The sequence below is a fragment of the Canis aureus genome, chromosome 8 (genome assembly GCF_053574225.1).
Source record: "Canis aureus isolate CA01 chromosome 8, VMU_Caureus_v.1.0, whole genome shotgun sequence".
In the NCBI taxonomy this organism is placed as follows: Eukaryota; Metazoa; Chordata; class Mammalia; order Carnivora; family Canidae; genus Canis; species Canis aureus.
In genome coordinates this window covers 51,994,754-52,008,733 of record NC_135618.1, presented here as the reverse complement: position 1 = coordinate 52,008,733, position 13,980 = coordinate 51,994,754, and the positions used below count along the sequence as shown (strand labels likewise).

Here is a 13,980-nt window from a genome sequence, read left to right as displayed (position 1 = left end):
GCCTATCTTTTCATGTATTCACCAAAGCATTCTTCTACAACATGACGCTCTGCTAGACACCCTCAAGCACTGGTCGCTTTGTTTTGCAGGTAATGCCCCTAGGGCAACATTCAGACATTACTAACTCCATAATCCTGCTGGCACATCCCTTCCAGAGATAAAGGACAGGCAGCCTGGAACCAGCCCCACATTTCACAACAAGCTAATTTGCATCAGACCCTGACTCTAGTGCTCTGCAACTCTACCCCTCTGAGGCTCTACAATTCTATCCTTTGGAACCTCATTTTTCCCCACCCTCCTCTGCAAAATGGGGACAATACACTCTACCTTCAGTGGGCTTATTAGCCCTCAGCACTTGCGGAACACCTGGATTGCAGAATCCTGCCTGCCAATCAGTATGGAGCTGAGCCAGATGGGAATCCAAAGTAAAAGGACAAATCAGTAAATCTCTTGTAGGGATAAGTCAGGGTTTCTCAACCTCAGCACTACTGATATTTTGGGCGAGATAGGCTTGGTCACGGGGCTGTCTTGAGTATAAGAGGATGCTTAGCAGCATCCCCAGCCTTCATCCATTAGGTGCCAGTAGGACACACCCCATTACAAACCTCACAAGCTGTGGGCAACCCAAAATATCTCCAGGAATGGACAAGTATCCTCTAGGAGGGAAAACCATCCCCAGTTAAGAACCACCTTTGTTATTGATATAATGTGCCACAAACTCTGGATAGTATCTCCTGATTCCCATTGATAAGACAAGGAAATTAGCACCTCTGCATTTTACTCTAGGAAAATTTTTCTCCCCCTCGGTTTCCTTACTTCTAGAAACTACACCATATTTTTACATATTGCGCCTGTCCTACAGATCAGGGAACTGAAGCTCAGAAAACAGCTTGTCAAAGTCTCAGAGCTGGGAATTAAAGACAATATTTGAATCCAGGTCTAGCCAGAATAACTACTATGTAATTGTCCTTGCCACCTGAAATCCTCCTCCCCAAAAGCCTCATCAGCTGCTGTGGGTCATGTACTGAAGCAGAGGACCTTGTGCCCTCTTTGTACAACAAAAAGCTCCCAGTAACAGCCTCCTTGTATATTAGATGGAGACTAGGATATTGAGTGACACATCTCACTCTGCACTGAGTGTAGGGGGCTTCTTAGCAATGTTCCGGATAGCAAACAGGGGTCTGGCTCTATGAACTACACACAAGGCAAGAAAGCTCCTTGGTCACCTCCTCCCCTCCCTTCCCACTTCTACTCTCCCCTGTCTCCTCTAAATGAACATACCTGCTGTAACATTCCCCTCTAGTCTTGTAGTGGAAAGTCATAGCATTCACTGTAGCGAATGTTTATTGAGCATCTGCTAAGTGCCAGGCACTATTCTGAGTGCTTTATGTTTATTTGACCCAGAAGAAAACCATATGGGGTAGTTATCATTTATTGTCCCCATTTTACAGATAAGGAAACAGACCCAGAAGAGCAATAACTTGCCACATTCACTCTACTACAAGATGAGGGAATGTGAATAGAACGTCAAGGACATGCAGGCTACGATCCGTAGACCAGAGTTCAAATGTTGACTCCTCTACCAGCCACCCGTGTAACATCTGGCAAATGACCTAATCTCCCTGAACCTCAGTTTCCTCATCAGGAGTATGAGATAGCAGGGATTTTTTTTTTAAGATTTTATTTATTTAATCATGAAAGACAGAGAGAGAGAGAGAGAGAAAGAGGCACAGGGAGAGGGAGAAGCAGGCTCCATGCGGGGAGCCCATGGGACTCGATCCTGGGTCTCCAGGATCATACCCTGGGCTGAAGGCAGCACTAAACCGCTGAGCCACCAGGGCTGCCCCAGGGATTGTTTTAAGAATAACAACTAATAAGCGCTTTTTCTCCACTCATCAAGTGTTTACTGGGCATTACCATGTGCCAAGCACTGGGGACATATCTGCAAACAAAAATAGCAAAAAGATCCTACCCTTGTGGCATGCACACACGCATAAGGATGCACTTATGTGTTAACTCTAACCCTCACAATAACCCATAGGCTATTTACTATTACAGTACTGTACCTATTTCACAGATAGGGAGAAGGGGTCTCAGAAGCAGCTTTTCCCCACCTCCCTTCAACCTTCTAGGAAATAGTGAGACCTGGATTAGACATTAATGCTCCATCTCTGGAGTTCGACTTCCTGAATTCAAATCCTACTGTTTCCATCTGATTGCTGTGGACAAGTTACCTAACCTGTCTGAGCCCAAATATCTTCATGAGTATACTAGAACCAGGAGGCCCTATCTCAGGAGGCTGTCCCAGGAGAAAAACAAACATCTAACATTTAGAAAGTGCTTTTTGGGTCCCTAGCACACACGAGGTTCACAGAAACCCAGGAGACACATCTTGTTTTGAGCTTCTTTTTACACAGGTGAGCACTAGAGCCCAGAGAGGGTAAGTAACTTGCCCAAAGGTGCAGAACCCATTAATAGTGTGATTCCAAAGCCAAGCTCTAAATCTGACCCGGCGCTGAGACAAGCTCACAGACTGGGTCCAGCATGGTTGAGTGAGTGCCAGATAATTGGGTGTGGTTATTCTTTCCCTCCTGCTGCTGCCAGGAAGGCTGGGGGGGGGGGGGCGGATTGTACATACTGTTCAGGGGCTTCCCTATATTCCCTAACCAGGTCAGCACCTTGCTGCCCAAAGCGGGAGCCACCACCTGGATCCTCCCATTCCGAGATTCCACCCCCGGGGTGATTCTCCTCCCATTTCTTTTTGTTTTGTTTTTTAATTTTTATAAATTTATTTTTTATTGGTGTTCAATTTGCCACCATATAGCATAACACCCAGTGCTCATCTCATCAAGTGCCCCCCTCAGTGCCCGTCATCCAGTCACCCCCACCCTCTGCCCTCCTCCCCTTCCACCACCCCTAGTTCGTGTCCCAGAGTTAGGAGTCTGTCATGTTCTGTCTCCCTTTCTGATATTTCCCACTCATTTTCTCTATTCCCTTTATTCACTATTTTCCCCCTTTATTCCCTTTCACCATTTTTTATATTCCCCAAACGGATCCTCCCATTTCTTGTACCCCATCCCCGCTCACTCCTTGCTCCCCCGCCAAAGCTGCCACCCCCTGGCCAACCCCTGCCACCCCACGTTGGGGACAGACACCTGGTTCTTTTCATCAGTCACCTCTCGGAGCCAGGGAGGAGGCTCCAGAGCTGCTGAGTCTCGGTGGATACCTGAGAAGACGGTCCCAGAGCTGGCCCCAACACCTGGCGAACCTACCTCACCTCCGCTGGCTTTGAGTCCCCTGAGCTTGGCTCTCCGGGCTACCACGTCTGCTCACCTGCAAGGCACATGGGCAACCCAACCCTGGCCTGGGCAGTGGGTAGCTGGGCTGCGGGTCCTGGTGCCACCCCCGGACTTCCTGCCTGGAGGCAAGATCGCCTTCTTGGAATCCAGCCAAGTTCCTGCAAGTGCTGGGTTAGTACACCTGTTGGCATCAGAAACCTCTAGGCACTGCATTCATTGTTTCCTTCCATCAGGCAAACGTCACCAAGCGCGCACCGGCTGCTGCGAGCCGGCACCCAGAGGATCCAGAGGGTGCACAGGCTACGGTTGCGCTCTCCAAAACATTGGCCACTAGTCACATGTAGTAACACAGCATTTGAAATTGTGGCACCAATGAACTGAGATGTTTTTAAGACATAGGATAAAAAAATAAAAAACAAAAAACACCCCCCCAAAAAACACACACACACATTTTTTCAAACTCCTTAAGAAGCATTAAGTTGATTGCATGTTAAAATGATTATATTTGGATACTGATAATCGTTAAATAAAATATATTGTTACAATGATTTCTAAATAATAATTTAATTAATTTTATATAAAATTAATTTTTAATTATTTTTATATAAAAATTAATTTTTAATTATTTTTAAATAATAATTTAATTTTCCTTTTCTAAAATATAGCCACTAGAAACTTTAAAATTATGTGTCTTCCGGCAGCCCCGATAGCCCAGTGGTTTGGCGCTGCCTTCGGCCTGGGGTATGATCCTGGAGACCCAGGATTGAGTCCCACGTAAGTCTCCCTGCATGGAGCCTGCTTCTCCCTCTGCCTGTGTCTCTGCCTCTCTCTCTCTTTCTCTGTGTCTGTCATGAATAAGTAAATAAAATATTAAAAACCAAACCAAAAAAAATTTTTTTAAATAAAAAATAAAATTATGTGTCTCCTATTAAACTTTTATTGGATACTGCTGGTCTTGGGCAAGAACCTGAAGCTCTTCCCCCAAATACCTCTCCCAGTTCTCTTTTTTTTTTTTTTAATTTTTTTAAATTTTATTTTACTTATTAATGATAGGCACACAGTGAGAGAGAGAGAGAGAGAGAGAGGCAGAGACACAGGCAGAGGGAGAAGCAGGCTCCATGCACCGGGAGCCCGATGTGGGATTCGATCCCGGGTCTCCAGGATCGCGCCCTGGGCCAAAGGCAGGCGCTAAACCGCTGCGCCACCCAGGGATCCCCTCCCGGTTCTCTTCTACAATTTATTCAGCCCTTATTTCCTTCAGGAAATACTTAGGGAAGACCCGGTATGAATCAGGCATGGTGCAAGTGCTGGTTTGCAAATTCAGGAGCTTCCCAGGTATAATCTGAGATTGGCCCTGTACATAGAGGACAAAGAAAGACCCAAGAGCCAAACCACTCCAGATTGATAAGTGGCTGGTTTAATAAGCAAGGGAAACTTACATACAAGGCTTGTCTTGGGCAGTTGCAAGATAAGTAGATCTCTGTACCAGCCTTCCAGAATCTTCAATGTTTATATAGAAGCTTTAATGAGGGAGCAGCCTGGGTGGCTCAGTGGTTTACTGCCACCTTCAGCCCAGGGCCTGATCCTGGAGACCCAGAATCGAGTCCCACATCGGGCTCCCTGCATGGAGCCTGCTTCTCCCTCTGCCTGTGTTTCTGCCTCTCTCTCTCTCAATCTCTATGTCTCTCATGAATAAATAAAACCTTTAAAAAAAAAAAAAAGCCTTAATGGGGTTCAGTCATGTATCAAGTCCAGATATTTTCAACAACACCTTACTCTCTCAAGTGTGCATTCTTGAAACTAGCTCCTACTGTAGGAACAGTGGGTAGAATGTACATACCAAGGCCAGGGGGAGGGAGCGGAGCCTGCAATTGCCCAGGGCAAGCTCAAGGGCCAGCTAGTGTTCATGTTCCCTCCATGACATCCTCCAACAGCTAGACCTGGGAAAATAGCATGGTAGGCAAAACAGATACTGCCAGTGACTTTGGGGCTGTCAGGTGAGAGAGGTCTATTAAATAAAATGTATAATGAACAGAAAAGGCAACCTAAGGAATGGGGGGAAATATTTGCAAACTATATATCTGAAAAAGAGTTAATATCCAGAATATATAAAGAATTTCTACAACTCAACAACAACAAACAAAAATAATTAGATTTTAAAATGGGCAAAGGGGGGCATGTGGGTGGCTCAGTTGGTTAAGCATCTGCCTTTGGCTCAGGTCATGACCTCAGGGTCCTGGGATGGAGTCCCACATTGGGCTCCCTGCTCAGTGGGGATCCTGCTTCTCCCTCTGCTCTTCCCCCAGCTTGTGCTCGCTCACTCTCTCTGTCAAATAGATGAAATCTTTAAAAAATAATAATTATAATAAAAATAAAATGGGCAAAGGACTTGAACATTTCTCCAGAGAAGACATATGGATGGCCAACAAGTACATGGCTCAACATCATTAACCAGAAGAGAAATGCAAATCGAAACCACAATGAGATATTGCCTCATATTCATCAAGATTGCTACTATCAGAACAATAGAAAATAGTATTGGTGAGGATGTAGAAAAATTCAAACCCTTGTCCACTGTTGGTGGGGATGTAAATAGGTGCAGCTATCATGGAAAACAGTGTGGATACTCCTTAAATAATTAAAAACAGAACACCCATCTGATCTAGCAAATCCACTTCCAAGTATACATCCAAAAAAGAACATACTCAAAGCAAGATCTCAAGGGGATATTGTACATCCATGTTCATTGCGGCATAGTCACCATAACCAAAAGGGAGAAGCAACCTAAATATCCAACAGCAGATGACGAGATAAAGAAAATGCAATGTATACATACAGTGGGATTCTATGCAACCTTAAAAAATAAGGAAATTCTAACAAACACTATGACGTGTATGAACCGTGAGGACATTCTGCTAAGTGAAATCAGCAGGTCACAAAAGGGCAAATTGTATATCATTCCACTCACCTGAAATACCTAACGTAGTCAAAATTCAGAAACAGAAAGTAGGAAGGGTGTGAGGAGGGAGTGAGGGAATTAGTGTTTTGTTGAGATAGAGTTTCGATTTTGCAAGATGAGGAAGTTCTAGAGATCTGTGCACAACAGTATGAATATCCTTAATACTACTGAACTTAAAAATGATGGAGGGGTGCCTGGGTGGCTCAGTCAGTTAAGCATTTGCTTATGGCTCAGGTTATGATCCCAGTGTCCTAGGATCAAGCTCTGTTTCAGGCTCCTTGCTCAGCAGGGAGTCTTCTTCTCCCTCTCCCTTTGCCCCTTTTTGTGCTCAAGCTCACTCTCTTGCTCTCTTCTCGCTCAAATAAATAAAATCTTTTTTAAAAATGACAAAGGGGATGCCTGGCTGGCTCAGCGGTTGAGCATCTGCCTTCAGCTCAGGTCATGATCCCCGGGTCCTGGGATTGAGTCCCATATCGGGCTCCCTGCGTGGAGCCAGCTTTTCCCTCTGCTTGTGTCTCTCCCTCTCTCTGTGTCTCTCATGAATAAATAAATAAAATCTTAAAAAAAAAAATGACAAAGATGTTAAATTCAATGTTACGTGCTTTTTGCCACAATTCAAAAAACCGTTCGGGGGAAGGGGGGCACCTGAGTGGCTCAGTGGTGAAGCGTCTGCCTTTGGCTCAGGTTGCGCCCAAGGTCTTGGGATCGAGTCCTGCATTGGGCTCCCCGCAGGGAGCCTGCTTCTCCCTCTGCTTCTGTCTCTTCCTCTCTGTGTCTCTCATGAATAAATTAATAAAATCTTAGAAAAACATTTAGTGATATAAATGCCATTGTGAGTATTGCAACCAAGGTGGGGGTACGACATGCTATATAAGAACTTATAACTGAGGGCAGCCCCGGTGGCGCAGTGGTTTAGCGCCGCCTGCAGCCCAGGGCGTGATTCTGGAGACCCGGGATCCAGTCCCACAGGCTCCTTGCATGGAGCCTGCTTCTCCCTCTGCCTGTGTCTCTGTCTCTCTCTCTCTGTGTCTCTCATGAATAAATAAATAAAATCTTAAAAAAAAAAAGTTATAACTTAGGGGTATACTGGATATGAGGGAAGTCTTCCATAAGGAAGTGATGCTTCAGTTAACTTCAGAGTCAAACAGGAGAGGAGTGAGGGCAGCAAGTGCAGAGGCAGCAGCCCACGCAAAGATCCCAGGGCAACGGGTCAGTCATATGATGAATCTGAATTTATTTTGTAGAGCACACTTGTCTCCAACTTGCCTGCTTCATGAATAGAATCAATGATCACGATGACAATAACAGCCAACACGTACTGAAAATTAACATAAATGTTAAGTGCAGAGATTCCGAACCAATCTACTTGGGGTTAAATTCCAGCTCTGCTGTATCCTATCTAGCTTCATAATCTCAGGCAAATTCCTGAATCTCTGTGTCTCAGTTTTCTCATCTGTAAAATGAGGACAACGAGAGGACCCACCTCTTGGCATGAGGTTTAACAAGCTAGCCTACACTATGAGTTATATTACATAGACAGGACCTGCCACACAGCACGGGGCTATTAAGTAGTTATTACATAAAACAAAATTTAGGGGCACCTGGGTGGCTCAGATGGTTAAGCATCTCCCTTTGATTCAGATCATGATCCTGGAGTCCCAGGATTGAGCCATGTGTCTGCTCCCTGCTCAGCGAGGAGTCTGCTTCCCGCTCTCCCTCTGCTCCTCCCCCACTCATGCTCACAGGCTCTTGCTCTCTCTCTCTCTCATTCACTCTCCCTCCCAAATAAATAAAATCTTTTCAAAAAAATTTAATTACATATTAGCAAGTGTGCTAACCACTTTATTTGTTATGATATATTATAAATTCTTCACAAATTCCTCCCCTCCCTGTAAGCAAGGATACCCTTTGGCAATGTGACCTGCAGAACCAGAATCCATCTTCCTATATAAAACTACTGTGCGTCCCAAACCCAACAAGGCTAAACTTGATCCCCGAGGGTCCTTCCTCTACTCCGTTTTTCCTACTGTCTCCCCTCTCAGAAAGCAACAGCTCCATTTTTCCAGATGGTTGTTCAACTCAGAAACTACAGAGAAACCATCAATGGCTTTCCTATTTTCACTCCTTGCATCTGCTCTGTCGGCAGATCCTGGGGGTCCAAGCTCTATGTCCAGAATCTGACCACTTCTCACTGTTTCCATACTGCGACCTCCCTGGTCCAGCCCATGGTCTCTTGATTACTGCACTGGCCTCTTCATGGTCTCCTGGCTTGTGTCCTTGTGCCTCCACAGTATACTCTCAAGCTAATAGTCCTGGAGCAATGCTGCAGAGGCACCTCGGTTCCTCTGCTCAAATCTCTCTAGTGGCTCCTGCCTGACCCACAGTAAAAGCCAAAATCCCTACAGTAAGCCTTCTCTACTCTGCTCCATCACCCTGTGTTCTGACTTCATCTATCACAGATCCACACCTCACTCACTCAGCTCCACCACTCTGGCCTTCCTAGTTCTAGAGCATTCCAGCACCATCCCCTTCCTCAGGAACATTGTAGGTGCTGTTCCCTCTGCCTATAGCAACATTCCCTCGGAAATGTACATAACCCACTCCTTCATCCCTTTCTTGCTGACTCCTTTAGCCTTCTTCCTCAAAACTCTAGTTACATCTGTACTTTGTCCCCAGCCCTGGATTCTTTCCCTACCTTTTCCTGCTTATTTTTTCCCAAAGCACTCATGCTCTGACACATTATAGGTGCATGTGTGTCTTGTCTGCTCCCTCCACTAGAATCTAGGAAGCTTTTTGAGGGCAGAGATTTGCACCCGCTCTGTGGTCTGATTATTGAATCCCTAATGCCCAGGACAGAGCATGGCACATAGTGGGCACTCTATATTTGCTGAATGACTACGGCATGGAACTAAGAGTGAGAAAGGAGAAGGAAGTGGACCAACTCGTAAATTCAATGAGGACTCTGCAGTCCCTGAATGTTTGTTCACCATCAGCAGCTTCTTCAACTTTGTCAGCAGGCCTCTTCCATGTGTGTACCTCGCTTTACAGTTTGCAAAGCACTTTCACACCTCTGTCACATTTGATACCTACGCAACCCCATGAGAGGGATATTAGTGAAGAGTCATACTCTCCCCAGACCCCAATTTTTCATGGAGAAACAGAAAAGGGGATCCCTGGGTGGCGCAGTGGTTTGGCGCCTGCCTTTGGCCCAGGGCGTGATCCTGGAGACCCGGGATCGAGTCCCACGTCGGGCTTCCGGTGCATGGAGCCTGCTTCTCCCTCTGCCTGTGTCTCTGCCTCTCTCTCTCTCTCTCACTGTGTGCCTATCATAAATAAAAAAAAAAAAAATTAAAAAAAAAAAAAAAAGAAACAGAAAAAACTGCTGAGACTTGCCGAGGGCAAACCTACTCAGCAGTGAAAGAGGTGTGATTCAACCATGACTTTTGACTCTGAGTCCAGGTGTCCTTATCCCAAGCAAAAAGGCTGCATATATAGTGGTTAAATGCGTGAGCTGTGGAGTTAGGACAAACAAGACTTTGAAACTTGCCTCTACTACTCTCTGGCTGTGTGATGTTGGAAAAGTTGCTAGCTCTCCCTGTGACTCACATTTTCTCAATGACTGAGCAGAGATAATGATAGTAATCCCCTCCATAGGGTTGTTCTGAGGGTTGAAGGAGGTAAGATTTGGTATGTTATGATTAGCCAGTTCTACTTTTTTAAAGATAGATTTATTTATTATTTATTATTTACTTATTTACTTATTTATTTAGAGAGAATGTGAGTAGGAAAAGGGGCAAGGGGGAGAGAGAATTTTAAGCAGACTCTCCACTGAGCTGGAGCTCCATGCAGGCCAGGATCTCACTACTCTAGGATCATGACCTGAGGCAAAATCAAGAGTCAGATGCTAAACTGACTGAGCCACCCAGGCATCCCAGGATTAGCCAGTTAAAACAAATACATTTGGGTGGCTCCTGGGGGATTCCGTTGGTTAAGCATTGGACTCTTGATTTCAGCTCATGTCATGATCTCTAGGTCATGAACTCAGAGTTGTGAGATCTAGCCCAGCATGGGCAAACTTGCTTAAGAATCTCTCTCTCTCCCCCTCTCCCTCTGCTCCCCACCTCATGCATGTGCACACATGCTCTGTGTCTAAAAAAAAAACAATACCTTTTAAAAATATGAGCATGTTACTTTGTGTTCAAACACTTTTTTGAGTGGCCCCCAACTCTGCCCAAATATCTCCAGCTAACTTGACGAGGAGGGACCAGAGGGACCAGAAAGCATGATGCCATCTATTTTAAAGGTGGTGAAACTAAGGCTCTTGGTCACAAAATGGTTTTGACTCAGTGCTTTTGGGAGGAGAACAGTTGTGAAAATTCCATAGCAACCAGACGGCAAGTTCCCCAGAGGCAGCACAGAACTGTTGCCACCCTCTGGAGCACTCATTATATTCACAACACAATTTTAGTCTGCCGTCTCCAGAGAGGATGGTGTTTACACACTGCAGGGAAGTTCGCAATGAATACAAAGGTGGCTCCTAGTGGCTACTAGCTTGCACAACCCAAGACAGCAAGGCATTCACACCTGCTCACTTGCGCCCTCTTGTGGGAAGTTCCACACTGACCGTGGCTAACCTAGAATGAGTACCTCAAGGCTAAGAACCTGCCTGGCACTTGACATCATGGATGACCTCATTGAATATCCTCGAGTGGTGGCTTTACAAATACAGAGACTGAAGAAGAGAGATTAGCACAAAGAAAAGCAAACTTGCCCAAAGCCACCCACTAGTAAGCATCAGAGCCAACATTTGAACACAGACTCGTCTTGACTCCAGAGCTCACAGACTCCCCCCAACATTGCATTACAGATTTGAAATGGAGTGGAGCCTACTGACTTGTTTGGGGATTAAACTTTGTCAGGACTCCACTATTCTATTCCACATGAAATCGCAATTATGAAAACATGCCCCCATGCTCTAGAAAAAAAATCCCTCAGTGGTTAGTCCTTGGGGTGTGAGGTGGAATTGGAGACTGACATCTAAATGCATTGACAGGGGCACCTGGGTGGTTCAGTGTTTGAGCATCTGCCTTTGGCTCAGGTCATGATCCTGGGATCAAGCCCCACATCAAGCTCCCTACAGGGAGCCTGCTTCTCCCTCTGCCTATATCTCTGCCTCTCTCTCTTTCTGTCTCTCATGAATAAATAAACAATATCTTAAAATGTATATACTAAAGAGAAATATTAAAATTGTTTTAAAAAGCAATGTTAAACTGAAAATCTGGGGATCCCTGGGTGGCTCAGCAGTTTGGCACCTGCCTTTACTTTAGCCCAGGATGTGATCCTGGAGTCCCAGGATTGAGTCCTATATCAGGCTCCCTGCATGGAGCCTGCTTCTCCCTCTGCCTGTGTCTCTGCCCCCAACCCCCATGAATAAATAGATAAAATCTTTAAAAAAAGAAACAAACCTGAAAATCCCACAGATGATTCAGAGGGACCTCCTGGGTTAAAGATTGAAAGATTATTGCCTTAAAAATTGTGACAGTGATATGGAGTTGAAGAAAAGGAAACTGCTATGCTGTGGGCCAGTAACACCAAAAGCTAACATTTATAAGCACTTACTGTAGGGGCGCCTGGATGGCTCAGTTGGTTAAGCATCTGCCTTCAGCTCAGGTCATGATCCTGGAGTTCAGGGATTGAGCCCCGCATTGCATCGGGATCCCTGCTCAGCGGGGAGTCTGCTTCTCCCTCTCCCTCTGCTCCTCCCCCTGCTTGGCACTCTCTCTCAAATAAATAAAATCTTAAAAAAATCAACAACAACAAAATATAAGCACTTACTGTGCGTAGAGCATTGGTCTGGAATTCTTTCCATGTATTAATAATGCATTTCATTCCCACAACCACCCTGTGTGGTAGGTACTAGGGTCACCAGCCTGCAAGATGGCCATCAGTGATTTTCATCCCACAGTATTCACACCCCTGTATATTCTCTTCCCACACTAAATAGTACCGATTTGTGTAACCAATAGGATATGGTGGAAATGACAGCATGTGACCTCCAAGGCTAGGTCATAAAAGATAGTGCCACTTCTGCCTTTCGTGCTCTCTCTTGACTCACCAGCTCTGGGAGAAGACAGCCCCCATGTTGTGAGGATGCTCAAGCTGCTCTGGGGAGAGGCCCATAAGGATCATGAATAGCATTTAGTTTCATGTCTCTTTATTCTTCTTTGATCTCCTTTTCTTTTCATTTTAATTTGTCCCATTTTTTTTTTTTAAAGATATTGGTATTTTTGAGACATCTTGCCCAGTTGCCTCTCTGGAACATCCCACAGTTGGATTTCCTCTATTCCTCTTGAATAGATCCAGTTAGCAGGTGAAGCTGTGTCAGATGAGGAGGTTTATCCAATTGGTGTGTTGACTTGCATCTCTTCTTTAATCAAGGGCTCACAAGTTTCTCTAATGCACAGATATTGTTTGTTTCTTGCTGATGATTACAAATCACTTTGGTATTTGACTTGCTTTTTTTTTGGAAATTGCAAAGATTCAATTGACCCAAATCTTAACCCTGAGAAAAGAAAAGAATCACAAACGTTAACAAAAGGAATATGGGGGTGCCTGGGTGATTCAGTCAGTCGGTTGAGCACCTGCCTTTGGCTGGAGTCATGATCCTAGGGTTCTGGGATCTAGCCCCACATCGGGCTCCCTGCTCAGTCTGTTTCTCCCTCTCCCTCTGCCCCTGTTCATGTGTTCTCTCTCTTGCTTACTCTCTCAAATAAATAAAATCCTTTTTTTTAAAAGTAATATAATTTACAGATAAACTATAAGAAGAGTTAGGGGGTCCCCAGAAAAAGAAAGAGGAGACACAGCTTCTGGGAGGTAGAAGTCATTTTAGTCTCCCACCTAGTTTCTGTGATCTGTGCCTTACCAGCCCTACTTGCCCTGGCACACTTCTCCCAAAACTTCCTAGGAGGTGTTAAAACAAGAAAATGCAAAAATTCCTTACGGATTTTAAGGGAACAAAGGGAATACAAAACTTAATGGTCTCTACCAGGCCAGGACATAACCTGTGTATATCACAGTAAATCAATGGTAAAACTCCCAGGACTGATTCCACACATTCTCCAATTGTCTTAGCAGGATTGAAACCATGGCCCATGGGGTTAATGAGGTTAAAACGGTCACCAGCAGGACCCCAGGGACGCTGCTTCTTGACAGAAACATTAATCTTTTTTAGAGGTGAGCAACAGGAAGAGCTCCGACCAGCCTAGACCAGTCTGAGCTCGACCACTGACTCACGCCTGTGCAGATGGGCCATGGAGTGTCCCACGGTGACCTCTACCTTATTGTAATGTTCAAATCTCCGCCCAAGGGGTGCCGTTGGTTTACTGTCAGTTCAGTTCAGGATCTCAGGGTCCTGGGATCCAGCCCCAGCCAGCTCGCTGCTCAGCAAGGAGTCTGCTTCTCCCTCTCCTTCTGCCCCTCTCCCCGCTTATGCTCGCATGCGCTTTCTCTCTATAAAATAATAATAAATAAAATAAATAAAATAAATAAAATAAAATAAAATAAAATAAAATATAAAATAAAAATCTCCAGAGAAGGAGGAATACAGGCTTTAATAGCACAACACGTGATACGTGTATAGGCATGTTTTCTAAGGACGCCTGCACAACCTTTTGCCCGCCTTTACGTGAGCTGACAAGACTCCCCTTTCTGAATATTCATCCT

General features: G+C 45.1%; 1 protein-coding gene across 2 annotated transcripts in view; it reads right to left on the bottom strand.

The window, feature by feature from the left end:
• TMC5 (transmembrane channel like 5) overlaps nucleotides 1-3,443 on the bottom strand; it is a 65,749-nt gene extending 62,306 nt beyond the window's left edge. The window contains exon 1 of one of the 2 annotated variants that reach the window (XM_077906782.1): nucleotides 3,273-3,443. The gene's annotated coding sequence lies outside the window, so the exon portion shown is untranslated. The remainder of the gene's footprint in view (nucleotides 1-3,272) is intronic. The other variant, XM_077906781.1, reaches the window with a different exon arrangement.
• Between the last annotated feature and the right edge of the window lie 10,537 nt (nucleotides 3,444-13,980).